Source organism: Dermacentor silvarum, chromosome 2 (assembly GCF_013339745.2).
Source record: "Dermacentor silvarum isolate Dsil-2018 chromosome 2, BIME_Dsil_1.4, whole genome shotgun sequence".
NCBI lineage: Eukaryota > Metazoa > Arthropoda > Arachnida > Ixodida > Ixodidae > Dermacentor > Dermacentor silvarum.
Genome location: NC_051155.1, coordinates 105,682,623 through 105,699,116, shown reverse-complemented (window position 1 = coordinate 105,699,116; position 16,494 = coordinate 105,682,623).

Genomic DNA, 16,494 nt, shown 5'->3' with positions numbered 1-16,494 from the left:
GTATATCACGAAACATTATGCTCTATTGATCACGTGTCTTCTATTTTACCTAAACTCGCCGATATATTCGCAGTACTGCTTGAACGAACACTGACTACCACGTCTGCCACACTTCTCCGACATACTTACCGCATGATCTCAATATGCGGGTGAGTGGAAAACATTTTATGTCAACGGCTGAATTCCCCCGCCTAGCTGTTTGGAAAATATCTGCGGAACATCTGCCGGCGACCCATAAAGTCGCTTCCGGAGTTTCTATGTGAAGCAGGCTACGATTCCCGGTTCTGTTACGCATGGCATGATTGAAGAAGTTTGCTTGTGAGAGCTAGTTCTGTGTAGACGTAATAATTTGGCATTTACTGTGTTGCAGTAAGCAATATCGCATATTGGATGTTGTTTACAAAGGTGTTTGTGCTGTAACGTACAATTTTCCTTTACCTTTACTTGTATCTGCCTTTTTCTCTTATCATCGGAGAGAAGCAACACGACGAAGGCATTTGCACCGGCCACCCTCTCCTCTTCAACTGTCTGCTCAATAAAGTCTCTTCATATCTCTTTGAAAGCTTGGACTTATTTTGGCCGCCGTTGCAACAGCTGATACATTGTCGAAGAGTTAGTCGATTTTTTTTTTTGCACTTGATAAGAAGACACTATATCGTCTACAGTCCCCACGTCTTGGTAAAACGTGATATTAACCGCACCGCCCAGCAGACAAGAGGAACAAGAGCACTATGTCCGTATGTGTCCACTGTGGCGCAGGTAAAATAATCTTTTTTTTCCCATTGTAACGTCTTAAGTTAAATGCTGTTACAGTGTGACAGGATTATTTCACGTTGAAAGGTTCATCGGTTGTTAAAAAGCATGGATGTCAATATTTGGCCAGGAAATTATTAGAAAAGCGCCTCTTTGAGGACGTGTTTAAGGCAGAAGTGCGTATTTGCGTGGCCGACAACGAAAAATATCACTGGCAAAGTTACATATAATGAATTGGAAGCCTAGCTCTACACCTTGACCGCATAGGTTTCCTAAAAATATTTCCGTCTTGGACCGGTGCTTGCTACAGCGCGGCCCGTACTCGCATGAGGCGATGCACACATAATATACAACTGGTGGTTCAGAAATCATTTCATTGTGAAACTCCTTCCTACTCTTGTACTGTTCTGAGTACTCTATACACGGCTCCCTAACGGTTCTGCTACCACAGTTTTCCTACCATCGAGTCATTGTGGTGCCTAAAGAGTGTGCTATAATAGGCACTTTAATGAACATCTGAAAGTCGCTTTCGGCTCTCTGATTCAATAGTCAGTGCAAACTCATAGAGGCATCGCTTTATTTTATTAGGAATATTCAATACAAATTTAACATTGTAAATAGACAAATACACAATTCTTTACCACAGAGATTGCACAACACCTAAAGGTCTGCTTTTTCGATCACCGAAAAAAATTCATAGTTTCATGTTGCCTATTTATTAGGGTGACATAAAAACAACGACCAAGACAAAAATAACGTCCGAAAGTTCCGCGAGCAGAAGTCATCTCGCCAACCAAAATATTTTAAGGAAGCTGCAAGTGCACGCGTACTTTTTCGTCCAGGTCTGGGTCGACCTTCAGTTGAATTCACCATCGATCACAGACAGTAGATCCCGTGTGCTCGTGATGAGACGATGTTCAGTCACCACTCCCCCACTGGATGTACAGCGTCGGCGAGTGAAGTGACGATTACGGAGCGTCAGCCAGCAGTCCCCTTCGTAACGACTGACTGATAAAACATCGCGGAAGACGACGCCTGGATACGTGGCAAAGTACCACGATTTATCCATAAAATCTGGCCACTCGTGCGAGTAAGCGAAGACGTGATACAGCGGAAGCCACAAGGAGCTTTGCCCAGCTGTGGTTAGGATCGACACTTCGATTGGCTTGGCCAATCATCATCGAGCGTGCGAAGGCGATAAGGCTCGCGTCACCTTCGAGTGGCAAGGCGCGCCGTGGACTAGGTCCCCCGAAGCCTACGTCGACCAAGAACAGCCTTTCTTGACCAGACCCTTCTCCGACGCCTACACTGACGCAGAGCACCATGTGATCCACCGGCGTCGGCGGAGAATCCTCTGGAACCGCCCAGCGAATCCTGGCGCAGCGAACCTGAACTTTGTAGCCCAGCGATAGCAACAGTCTCGCGAAGAGAGAGTTCAATTCGAAGCAGTTGCCCCCACGACCTTCCTTCACGACCTTAGAAAAACTTCACTGGCTTCCGAGAACCGAACTGGCCGAAGACTGTGTCGATGCTCTGGAACGGTATCCGCTCGAGATTGGCTGCAATGAGGACGTCCAGGCTCGGCAGATCTGCTTTCGACGGAGTTCGTAGGCGCAGAAATCTAAGTAGTGCTGGGTTTGAGAGGAAGTCAGGGCTGCCAGAGTGAAGTCACCGTAGTCCAGCGATTCTTTTGGAGTGTTTTGCTCGCTTCGGCGTCAGGCGTATGCCCATGGTCCCTGCTGTCAACCGCAGAACCCCCGCACGAAACCTGCGTCGCCATTGCCGTTCACAGTCGAGTTTGCGTTTACTGTGTCGCGTGGCTTTAGCCGTAATGTAAGTGAGGCACAGTGATGATGGCACCGAGCAGGTCAGACCGGCGGATAGAGTACAGCTGGCCTGCTGGCAGTATCAGCTGTGGCATTGCTGAAGGACGCCCTGCGCGTCATCGAACGGTGAAGCTGCAGCCATAAAGCAACCGTGAGCACGAAGCACCTGCGCTAGACGCGATGGTCCACAGCGAAATATGGCAGGCAGACATATTTATTGCTTTTGAATTTTACTGAATTTTTTCGTGATTATCATTGCGAATAAGTTTTTTGCGTTCGGAGAGACAGGGTGACGTTACGAATGTTTGATCACAGCGCAAGCCATCACCCACAAAAAGCAAGCAAAGAAAAAATGACGACGTAAGTGGTGCGCTTGGGAATCACTAGCTTGAATCTAGCTCGAATAAGCGCTGTTCCAACTTTATTCGCGAGGATGACACAGTGGCCATTCTCGCGATTACCGAGTAAGCTATGCATGCCTAATGGTTCTGCATGGCTGCGAAGTTCCTTTTTATTTCTCCCACGCAATAGCGGGCCCCAACTGACAAAGAGCAAACGAAAAAAAAAGAATATGCCAGAAATTTTTATTGAGTGCGTTCTCAAAATATCCGCAGGACATACACGTCAAATCGCTCATTGTATTAATAATCTTAAACATGAACACAGTTAGTACTTGTTCCGTAAATGTGAATAATAATTGCTACGTAATAGCACCTCTATACTCAATAGCGAAATACGACTTGTGTTTTACTATTGAATATAAGAAGTGGAATTCCGAAGCAGTTATTATTCACACTCATTGGCAATTCAACAGTATATACTCGTATATCCAGATTGATGCAAATATGAAGGACTGAAAAGTGTTTCAAACTTGTAGAAAATTGGCAGCACATTTTAGGCCGTTTAAACAATGAACAATAATGTGAATATGCCGCTCTTACTTCCATTATATTATCATTTAGAAGGCAATGCAATAGGTTGTGAATGTATTACCTTAACTTTATAAGTTTGGTTCCATTTCTGCGTGCCACCATGCGCATTTCTCATTGAGCTTAGAACTGAAATCTAGGGTTTTGCGTGCCAAAACGAAGATTTGATTTTGAGGCACGCCGTAGTGGGGGACTCCGGATTAATTTTGACCATCTCTGGATTTTTAAAGGGCCCTCAATACATGGGACATGGACATTATTGTATTTTCCCCGCACCGAAATGCGGCTGCCGCGGCCGGCAGTCGCATTTCGGCAGCCGGCAGCCGAAATGCTAGGCACAACCTCGTGCCTAGCAGCGCATCACCGTAGCCGCTATGCCCCCCGGCGGGTGAGCTTGAAGAACTGTTGCCTCCAAAGAGCAGTTGGTGATATGATCACATTATTAATTACGACAGGGAAATTCACAGGGGAACAGTGAAGCCCATCGATAGCGGAATATTTGTCAGTATTTTCTACATACAAAGGTGTCTAGCAAATCGTCGCATCATATTTGCGTCTACTGTGTTAAGTTCCCGCCAATCCCTTTTCTAGAAATGAGTAACGTGCTTTCATTGCACGTTCCAACTCTAAACTCAGTTTCAAAATATTCTGTTGCAGTGAAATGTATTTTAGGCCTTGGTACTGAGTGCCAGATTCTACGGAAGGACTAAGTCAGGGCTGCCTCATGAAGCGACATTGTGCGAGTTGTGGCATGGCTACGAAGTGTGGATGCAGTGTAGACAACACTTATCGTGCTTTATCGGCACATTAGAAGCCATACAACACCAAGTGACCAACGTCACGAACCTGCCTCCAGTTCATTTCTGTTCAAGCGTACTTAACAGCGAAGCTGTTTTAAGCCGGCTGGTTAGTCCTCCGTCGCGGACAAAAATGTGGGCCCATACTGCGCTGTGCAGAAAGGGTCCAAGCGCAATAGGACATACCCCAGTTGAACGAGGTAAAGCTTAGCCTGGGTAAGTCCAGCTAAACATGGTTGGGAATACTTAAAGTTTAGTAAGTCTCGGTAGCCATCAATAGCTAATCGACAATCGATTATTATCAATAAAATTGCGGAAAAATGCTGGGGATGACTTGGTAGTGTTTCATCATCGTCCGCCTCTATTTATGTCCACTGTAGACGAAGGCCTCTCCTAAAATCTCCAATTACCCCTGTCTTGCACTAGCTTATTCCCCCCACCTACCTTGATCCCCCCCCCTAGTTTTCGGTCGTCCTCACTGCGCTTCCCTTCTCTTGGTATTCATTCTGTATCTAATAGTCAACCGGTTATCCATCCACGCATCACATGGCGTGCCAGCTCCATTTTTTCCTCTTATATCAATTAGAATGGCGGCTATCCCCATGTGCTCTCTGGTCCATACCACTGTCTTCCTGTCTCTTCACGTTAGTCCTAAGATTTTTCGTTCCGTCGCTCTTTGTGCGGTCCTCAACTTGTTCTCGAGCTTCTGCGTTAACCTCCAAGTTTCTACCCTAGTTGCACCGGTAGAATGCAATAATTGTACACTTTTCTTTTCACGACAGTGGTAAGCTCCCAGTCAGGATTTGACAATGCCTGCCGTATGCACTCCAACTCAATTTTATCTTCTGTGAATTTCTTTCTCGTGATCAGGGTCCCTTGTATGGTAATTAACCAGATATAAACGTACTCTTTTACAGCTCTAGAGGCTGACTGGCGATCCTGAATTCATTGTTTTCTGGCCAGGCTATTGAACAGTATCTTTGTCTCTCTGCATATTCATCTTCAACCAATTCTTACACTTTCACGATTAAGGTCCTCCATCATTGCTGTAATCGTCATTATGTGGCTGGAATAGACTAATGCCATCTGCAAAGCGAAGGTTGCGAGATATTCGCCGTTGATCCTCAGTCCTAAGTCTTCCCGGTCAAGAGCTTGAATCTTCTTCTCAACATGCACTTAATGACATTGAAGAGGTCTCTCCTTGCTTGACCCCCTTTCTTCACAGATAACTTTCTACTTTCTTGTGGAGAACCAAGGTAGCTGCTGTGGAATCCTTGTAGATATTTGCAGATATTCACGTATGCCTCCTGCCTGCACTCCTTGATTACACAATGCCTCTATGACTGCTGATATCTCTACTGAATCAAATGGCTTTTCATAATCCATGAAAGCCATATAGAAGGTTGATTTTACGCCGCAGATTTCTGATTACCTGATGGATGACATGGATATAATCCATCGCAGAATACCCCCTTCCTGAAGCCAGCCTGTTCTCTTGGTTGGCTGAATTAAAGTGTTGTCCTGATTCTATCGACAATCATCTAAGTGATATCTCGTACAATACTGAAAGCACGCTATGGGTCTATAATTTTTCAATTCTTTAACGTCTCCCTTCTTATGGATTAGTATAATGTTGACGTTGGTACAGCTCTCTAGTACACTTGCTGTCGTGAGGCATTGTGTATAAAGGGCCGCAAGCTTTTCAAGCATGATTTCTGCTCCATCTTTGAATAAATCGACTGTTATTCCATCTTCTCCAGCCGCTTTTCCCTTGGTCATGTCGTTCACGGCAAGACATGACGCTGCCAGTTTGTCTTGCAAGGCCCTTTAAACTTCATCGCTAGTATAGAAGTAGCCTCTGTCCCCTGTTCGTCACTACTTCGAATGAAAGTGTCTTGGCTGCTCTGAGCACTGTACAAGTAATTATAGAACTTTTCTGCTGTTTTTACTATGTCATCGAAATTGCTGATTATATTACCCGGCTTAACTTTGAGTGCATATATGTTGTCTTGTCCTTTACCATGTTTTCTTCTCACTGATTCATGCTGCGTCCGTATTTTAGGCTTCCACAATCTTTCCCACGTTATAATTTCTAATATCCCTTGCTTTCTTCTTGTTGATGAGTTTTGACAGTTCAGCGAATTCTATCTGATCTCTCGAGTTTGACACTTTCATGTTTTTTCTTTTATTTCTTAAGTTCTTTGTTACTTAGCAGAGCTTACCTACTGGTTGCCTTGGTGCCTTACGTCCCACTTAAATTGCTGCTTCTGAGATCAGCCTAGTTACGGTTTCGTTCATTACCTCTATGTTGTCGTCATCTTCCTGTTCTAAAGCTGCATAATTGTTTGCGAGCACCAGCCTGAATTGGTCTGCTTTTACCCGTACTGCGTCTAGGTTGGCCTGTTTCTTCTTGACTAATTATATAATTTCTCTCTTCAATTTAAGAGAAATCCTGGACCTCACTAGCCTATGGTCACTGCTAAAACTAAAACTAAATTATGGGGTTTTACGTGCCAAAACCACGGTTTGATTATGAGGCACGCCGTAGTGGGGGACTCCGGAAATTTGGACCACCTGGGGTTCTTTAACGTGCACCTAAATCTAAGTACACGGGTGTTTTCGCATTTCGCCCCCATCGAAATGCTGGCCGCCGTGGCCGGGATTCGATCCCGCGACCTCGTGTCCTCAGCAGCCCAACACCATAGCCACTGAGCAACCACGGCGGGTAATGGTCACTGCACGTTACCCTATCTGACACTTCTATATCCTGCACTATGCTGGAACGACAGAGAGTATGAAATATATTTCATTCCTTGTTTCTCCATTAGGGCTTTTCCAGGTGCACATCCTGTTGCTGCCCTTTCTAAAGACAGTATGCATTATTCGGAGCCTATTCCTTTCCGTGAATTCTACCAACATATCTCCTCTAGTGTTTCCATAATCGATGCCGTAGTTGCCAATTGCTTGCTCACAGCTTGCTTTTCCCCCACTTTCGCATTGAAGTCGTCCATCGCTACCGTATATTGAGTTTACACCTTATGACTGATACTTCCACATCTTGAATAAACTGTTCCATTTGTTCATCATCGAGACGGAGGTTGGGCGCTAGGCTTGCACTACCTTCATTCTGTACCTCCTATTCAGCTTTATGACGATGACTACGACCCTCTCATTAATGCTGTTGAGCTCATCACTGTTGCTCGCTATGTCCTTATGGACTAGAAATCCCTACCCCGAATTCTTCTTATCTGGCAAGACCTCTGTAGCAGAGGACATGACCGGGTGCTCTACCTCTGCTCCACGGTGTTAGGCTAGCCTAATACGTGGCCAATACCTTGCAATAGCCAATCCATAGCCAATCCTCAATAGCCCTGCTAAGCTAGCCTCACTCGATAGGTGTGCGCATGTCGAATGTTTCCATGTTCAGTTTCCAGTGGCAGCCTGTCCAGACCCAGACATTCTTTGCTACCACTGCCACGTCGCAGGTCTGACCACCAACTTGGTCAGGTGCTCCACAGCCACTGGGGACTGAGGGCCATGAGTTAATTGTAGGTGTCATTAGGGAAGTAGTGGACGAATACTGCACCAGAGAGTACAATTCCCGTTCTCGTGAGGGAGTGATTTGTTGAAGCATCGTTGGCCTTCCTAATTTGGTTGCGCCTGGGCTTGTATAGCCACACTAGCTCTCGGCGATATTTTTTACAGCGTAAGCTGTTGTTGGCTCATTCCAATAGCCGTTTCGGTTCGCGATGATGTCCGCCGCTGGCGCCGCCTTTGGTGACCGTAACCGCTATAGAATAAATGGTCACGGCCTATGATGAAACACAACTGTATTTACATTATGTACAGTAATTGAATCGAATGTTGTCCCTGGCGGACGCTGTCTCTTTCTTCACTTTGTCGTCTTCTCCGTGCGTCCGTGCTCCCGCGTGCCTTGCAGTTGGCTTCTTCTTTTTCTCTAGCTCTTCGAAGAAGGGTAAATATTCAATATCCTCCGCACCCCAGAAAGGCGCGCAGTTGAGTCTGTTAGAGCGAAGAAAGTCTCAATTGGGTACAGAAGTTGGACGGGTCGGCGTATTACAGAGCCGTTTGGAAGCTTCAACGAACAGGTTCTGATATTTTCATCACGTCCTCGATGTACTTCTGGATGCCGTCCCGTCTTCCATAGTTGTCGTGGGGCATTTTCTTCGTAAATAAGCACAAGATTACCAGCTTTCAGATTGTTCGAAGCTTGAACATTGGCATAGTGCGCTGAGCGCAGGCTAAGAAGATATTCTCTCCCTCCATCTACTCCAAAGTGCTCCAGTAACTGCTTGCGATGAAGCCACTTTCTTGTGACCGTAGATCTTGGCCCTGAAGTATCGACATCTTCTTTCTGGTAAGGAAGGCTTGTTAGTCGTTTACCGGTTAAGAAATGAGCCGGAGTAAGTATTTTCACTTTCTGCTGGTGATGTTGACAAGTAAGTGAGAGGCCTGGAGTTAACTACTGCCTCTACTTCATACAATACCGTCGTGAATTCTTCTGGCGTAAGCTTTGCCTTGCCAAGGATCTTCCGGAGGCTGGTTTTCACAGTTCTTACCAATCTCTCCCAGAAGCCGCCCCACCATGCAGCTCTTTCTGTGATGAACTTCCATTCTATTCTTCTTTGAGAGCAATAGTCTTGTAGCTCTCCACTGAACAATACTCTTGCCAAGGAGGCGATTTCCTTTGACGCTTTCTTGAAAGCCTGCGCGTTGTCGGTGTATATTCCGTTAGGCAATCCACGACGCGATAAAAATCGCCGAAACGTGAGCAGGAAACTGTCTGCTGACAGTCCGGTGGTTAATTCGAGGTGTACTGCTCTTGTGACGGCACAAGTAAATAACACTATGTAGACCTTCGACGTACTGTCTTTCATATATAGAGGTCCAGCAAAATCGATTCCAACCGCTTGAAAAGGATCAGATCTGCGTACTCGTTCACTTGGTAATGGTGCAACAGGTGTGCTGCTGGGCTTTAAGCGTGTCTTGATGCAAGCGTTGCATCCTCTGATGACTTTCTTTACAGTTTGTCTTCCGCGGGGTACCCAAAATTTCTCTCTAAGCTCTGCGAGGGTATCTAGCAGACCACCGTGAAGTGTACGCTTATGGCAGTCTCTTATGACAAGTTTTGTCAGTTGGTGAAGCGGAGGCAACAAAATAGGATGTTTAACTTCTTCCGCTTCCTGTGAGAATTGCAGTCGTCCACTTACACGCAACCTTCCTGCCATGTCGAGAAAAGGATGAAGCATTCTCAGGTCTGAATTGCGATTCAGCTGTAGTTCATTTTCAAGCTGATTGATTTCTGTTGCATAAATATCCTCTTGAGCCACCTTGATCCAGTAATTTTCAGCGCCGCTAATGTCATTGGCTGTGAGCTGTGGTTGGCCCCCGGTGCATTTGTTTTTGCAGCTTTTAATGAAACGAAATACCCACGCTGTTATTCGTAACACTCTTGTGAGGCTTGACTAGCGTTCAAGGTCCAAAATAGGCAACAACGTTCTCACATGTAAAACTTGCACGACGACTTTTGCTTTAGTTAAGTCTATATCATTACTCTGTAAATCTGCCTCCAGGGTGTGCATGGGCCATGCATCTTCCATTTCTGTCACCCATGGTGGTCCTTTCCACCACACTGCGTTTGTCTTGAGAAACTGCAGCTGAACTCCACGTGTAAGGTAATCCGCAGGATTATCAGTCCCAGGACAATGTCGCCATGGCTCTTGTCGGAACAGCCTTGAATTTCAGCCACCCTATTCTCTACGAATGGGTTCCATTTCTTCGGAGACCCTTTTATTCAATGCAGTGGGACCTTGGAATCCGTCCAAAAGAATGTTTCTAGTGTGCACTTCTCAAGGGCAGTCTTCAGAAATTTCGCTAGTCTTCCTCCGAGCAAAGCGCCAAGAAGCTCCAGCCTTGGCAAAGTCACTTTCTGCATAGGCGCCACTCGTGACTTCGCCATTATGAGGTGGCTATGAGCACAATTCCCTTGGTCAAGAAATTTCAAATATGCACAAGTGCCATATGCCCTCTGACTTGCATCACAAAATATATGAAGCTGCATGGAGTGACTTTCGAGCCCAGTCTTGACCCAACGTGGGATAGTCGTAGAAGTAAGGTGCTGCAGATTTGAGCACCAATTTGTCACTGTAAAGCAAGGTCTGAAGGCAAATCTGCGTCCCAATCTACCTGTCTCTGCCACATCTCCTGAAACAATATCTTGACTTGAATGCTGAAGGGTGCAACCATTACAAGCGGATCAAATATCCTTGACACTGCTTGCAGAACATATCTCTTACACGGCTTTTGATCTTTTCCCAAGAAGCATAACGCGGATTTTGCGGCTACTGTCATCTTGTCTGTCATAGGATCCCACAATAGTCCCAATATCTTGACAGCTCCCAAGGGTGCGCTATCTCCTTCAGCCGTGGTAATAAGATCTCTCAGCAGTTTAGAATTCGACGACCATTTTCTTAGTCGCATTCCAGCGTCTTCCATTATATAATTTGCGTCTCTGTATACCTTTTGAGCTGAATCCTCACTATCTGCTCCTATAAGAAGGTCATCAACGTAGAAAGAAACAGCAAGTAACTTGGCCGTTTCTTCTGTTTGATCCTTTACTCCCTTCAGGTGGTGTTGGAGTGTGGCGTTGAGTAGGAATGGGCTTGCTACTGTTCCAAAAGGCACCCTTGTCATGCGCCATTCCTCTATTTCAGGATCTGGTTTTTTCTTAGAGGGTATATCCTTGAACCAAAGGAATCTCAATGCATCTCTGTCTTCCATTTTTACGCTAATCTGTAGAAAGGCTTTCTCTATGTCAGCCGTCATAGCAATACGTTTCATACGAAAACGTATGAGAAGAGCAACCAAGTCGGCTAGTAGCTTTGGTCCTTTCTCGAGATGATCATTGAGGGACGATGAATCAGGATCGTGAGAGGATGCGTCAAAAACTACTCGTACTCGAGTAGTTGTAGACTCGCTTCGCACAACAGCGTGATGCGGCATGTAGTAGACCTTAGAGGGTTGCGCCTCAATTTGGCTAGGTACTCTCTGCGTGACCCATCTCCATATAGTTCCTGATGGTGGTATCGTATTCTACGGCAAACTCAGGATTGTTCTTCATTTTCTTTCCGAGACACATCAGTCGCTTCCGTGCTTGCAATCGATTATCGTCTAGTTGTCTACAGCTTTCTTTCCACGGAAGGGCTACTTGGTAGCGACCGTTGACGAAGGCGATATCGTGATCGAATTTTTCTAGCACCATATTAAGTTCCTTATTTGGAGTGTTGTCGACTGGCGCAATCCCGATGCTCTCTAACTCCCAGAACTTCCGAAGTAGATCGTCGATAGAGTCAGTAGATGCACTTACTCGCAATACGCATGCGTTGAGTGCTGCTTCCAAAGAGGTGTTGAACGAAAGTGGTCCTTGTAACATCCAGCCAAATGCAGGACCCAGCGCCACTAAATCTGCCTGGGCGTGGTATCATTTCATTTCTCCGGACATGAATTGCCATAGCTGGTCAGCACCAATTAAAAGGCTAATACCAGGAACAGCCGCCATGCCTGGTAACAACAGCTTATCCGCAATGAGGTGTCCGTCGCTTTCAATGATTGTAACAAAGTCATGCTCGAGTGGTACTTGAACAACATCCTTGCAGACGAACGGTACTTCAATGGCCTGTAACACGTATTCCCGAGTGTCATACTGACTGTGAAGTTTTAGTTCGACAAGGCGATGTTGGATGGTAACCGAGCTTGTCTTTCCAAAAGTATTTAGCTGTAAATTCACAGATCCCAGTTCTTTCAAGCCAAGTGTCTTGGATACGTCTTCACGGATGAACGTGCGCTAGCTTCCGCTGTCTACAATTCCACGAATGTAGGCCCTCCGCTTTTTTTCGATAATCCATGCCCGAAATGTCTGCATTAAAACATCAGCATCCACGAACGAACGAGAGCTGGTATGAAGACTGTTCGCGGTTACGAGACTTCCCTGTTCCGTCTTCTTAGGTTTCCACTTGGGATCGCACATTGAGGAGACGGGTCTTCCTCTGCATGTTCCACACTTGACTTTTCGATAACAGTCTTTGGAAAGATGTCCTCTCACGGTGCATCGATAACATCGATTCTCTGTAGCCAATTTCTTCAACTTTTCTTCATGGTTCATGCTGCTGTTACAAACTGGAGTTGAGTGATTTGAAGACCCACAGAAGAGACAGTCCTTGTCTTTAACTTTCGAGGAAGATTGCAGGACAGCTGCTGTTGGTAAGGTGGAGTGCAAGTTTCTTCTCTCATCGGGTGGTTTAGCGCATTTCTTTCCTTTAAAATCATAAACTCCACTTCTTTCTCGGCTTTCAACTTCCACGCGAAGATAGGTCAAGAGTTCTTGCAACTCCTCGTCGGCTGTACAGAGCCTGAACTGTCTACAGCAGACGGTGATGACTTTGAACTGACTTCTTTTCGGTGATAGCCAATGACAATGTCTGCTGACAATGCCTTCAATAGAATGTCTGTCATCATAGTTGCCTAGCTGGCAGGACTGACGTTTAGACCTTTCAGGCCTCTGATATGGCACTGCACATAATCCAATAGCCTTCGAAGATTGTATACATCTTCTGAGGAAGCAACTGCTGGTAGTGTGCGCAGACGGCGTAGATGCTCCTGCACAATGCGACGCTTATCGCCTAAACGACTCTTTAGAATTTCGATGGCGTCGTCGTAGCACTCGCCTGTCGTTTGTAGACCAGAAATTGAAGCTTCTGCTGCACCGTTCAGAAGATTCTTCAGATATTGAAATCGTTCTCCTTTCGTCAGCTTTTCATTTTCATGCACAGATGCCTTCAATTGCTCCCAAAAAGCAGGCCAGTGACAAAGCTGTCCGTCGAATGTCTGCAACTGTAGAATTGGAAGCTTGATTGACTTGCGGGGCGCGCGATCATCGAGTGCATTTGATGAACCTGCAGCTGCGGAAGGGGAAGTCGTAGAACACTGATTTTGACGGAGTAGCCACTCCCGAGCCTTCAGCTCCCCCAACATTCCTCGCGCAGAATCTTGATAAGTCAACACAGTTTCCAATTCTGTAGCGAACTCGTCCTCAGGGATAGCTTCTTCGAGATCGGCGTTAAGCTTGTCCAAGTCCTCATTATTTGCGTGTAGTCGTTCGATCAAAGAGGAAATCTTTGCACTGCCAGCGCTTTCAATCACAGCTTTCGCTTCATTGATGAGACGCGTATTCATCTGGCGTCGCGCCGTTCGCTTTTGTTTAAGGACCTTGAGGCGGTTCATCTTGTGTTTCAAGCATGTGGGACCTCGCTCACCTTCTCAGATGAATGCTGAGTAGATATCTTATCACGACGAAGGGTAACGGCGGATGGTCCAGTTCGGTCGTATCGGCTGGCTTTCGGAGGAGGTTTCCGCTGTCCTACGACGTGCTGTCTTCGCTTTCAAAGTTCCCGATGAGCACTCCAGGCGTGTAGAGTCCCAGCAAACACTCCCGGGGGGTTTCGGCACCAGAATATAGAATAAATGGTCACGGCCTATGGTGAAACACAACTGTATTTACATTATGTATAGTAATTGAATCGAATGCTGTCCATGGCGGACGCTGTCTCTTTCTTCTACTTTGTCGTCTTCTCCGTGCGTCCGTGCTCCCGCGTGCCTTGCAGTTGGCTTCTTTTTCTCTAGCTCTTCGAGGAAGGGTAAATATTCAATACACCTAATTATAATAACGAAGAAGCTTTTTTTCTTTAAATGTTGCAAAGAGCTTAGACCATAGAAGTTCGATCAGCGATATCATACGACTGCAACCAGCTCTCATTAACAGTTCTGTGGCCATGTTATTTTATGCATACGCCGGTTTTCATCACATCAGCATTGGTCTCAGCGAGTATACTTCAGTGAGAGATGTTGCCGCGTGCTGAAAGTTTATATTCTGTCCAGCCATAGTTCAGGTGTCCACCTTGTGCAAGATAACAAAGGTGTTAGCTAGCCGGGCGTCCCTTTCTCCACGCGGTTTTACTAAGCACAGCCTCCTCTCTTCTTTTTGTTATTTATTGGAGCCTGCACATTACATGTACCTGTGAACGCATGCATCCGAGTATGGCTCATCAGCGTCCGAGTAGGCTAACAATCACGGCCGCGTGCTGTATTATTGGCCTCTCTCCCGGATGCACTTCTTAAGGTTCTTCTATTTCTTTTACAACAAAATAGTGAAATGTCCGAACATTCTCAAATTTCGAAGAACTGGTTCTCACGATACGAAAGCGACCAACTATTCAGATACATGTATCAGTGGACGAATATGCTTTGGTGAATCCTTAGACATTGAGCTCTCGCTGGCTAGACTCAACGAAGTCTCAAGAGGCAATAGACTTCTTTTGCCTTTCATTAGTGGAAGAGGTAAAATTCACAGTTCTAATTGTGACGTTGACCTAATTATATGGAACCAGACAATACGAACCATGCGGACAATACTAACAGCAAATCCGGTTATGGTAAGGGATAGTAAGGGGTGACTCACCATCCCGTCTTCTTCGATTACCGCCAGGCGACACAGGTAATCGACGCCAGCAGTGGATAACCAGCTGGGAGCTGTCGGTTTAAGCAGCAGGTGCCTAGTCCACTGCAAAGTGTCATTAATAACATTACGAGTAAACAGGTCCTGCAAACAAAGCTATAGAAACAGTGACTTGATAAATGTGTTCACCAACTAATTCCTCTGGTCAGTAGCTGTTCGACCATAGCTTCCATTTCCCCTCCAAACCTCCTTGCTGAGAGCAGCTGTAGTGGCGATTGCTTTAATTGAACGATACAAATAGAAATTAAGCGACGACGAGGAACTCTAAAAAAATAAAGAGGCATCCCGTAGAAAACACAACTTGAATGTTGAGTGTTCAAGAGTGTTTGTTTTCACTGCGGTGGTCATTATTCGTTAGCTGTATGCGGGTTCCGCGGCAACGGTAAGATGTTGAGCAAGTTCACACCCAAAACAGATGATAATCGGGCGACGTAGTGGCTTGGTGCTTGGTACGTTTGACAAGTGTATACTCAAGGTTACAGCCGCAGGCTACGGGCTGAGAATTGCCCACTGTCCGCTCGCAGCGCAAGAAGGGCTAACAGCAGAGGTTAAATTGCTTCAAAACTCGCTAAAATTGCGCGGGTCGCACGCGCTATAGGAATCTAAGTGAAGCTTTCACTGGAGTTTGTGCACAAAGCTGCTCTTGTTCAGCTACCGTCTTTAAGTATAGAGCAAACACGACCAAGCAGCACGCATTTTCTCGAGAAAACACCTCGCGCAACGTTACCTTGTGGCGCTCGAACACGCGCGTTGCACTCACGCCCACGAAGAAATGCCGATAGAATGACAACGAAGTAATGACGCCAACGGAATGACGATCGTAAGACGACCACGGCACGATGTCCACGCTGGAATGACGGCATGGCCATGAGTGAGCGACCACCACGTCACGACGACGACGCAGTGATAACGATGACATGGTAATGATGAGATGAAGAATTGACGACGACGGTATGGGACGTCCATGTTAGAATGGCGACAAAGAATGGCGACGATGTATAGAATGCGATATTGCTCGGATAACGCTGATGGTATGAAGATGGCGTGACGGCGTCACGACGCCGGAATGACAGCAACACATTGACGAAAGTTGCACGACGACGACTCACTGTGGACTACGGCAGGATGACGATGACGTGACGACGATTCTATTAAGACGACGGAATGACGACGACGAAATGACAATGCAATGCCGACCAAAAAGTGAGGACGGCGCCGCAATGGCGTAGGCATGACAACGAAGGCACAATCACAATGAAATCAAGGTGATCAAATGAAACCGGCGAGGTGATAGCGTTAGTGCTCATGTCCGCGCTTACTAACATATCATGCCCTCTCCGGGTCACCTGGCTTTCCATTATATCCGGAGCCTATTTGCACCATGTCTGTCTGTACCTGCCAATTTGTCCCGACAGCAGCAGCCAGGACCCTTCAAAGTGGGGAGAAAAGACCAAGAAAGTTTCACTTTAATATTATAAAAATTATCTCCAATCTCCCTCTTTCAATTTTCATGTATTGTAAACTTTTGTTCGATGTAATGCACATTTCCTTTAATAGGTTAGCATTAGGAGCGTCAAAGGAAAAAAAAAGTGTATGTG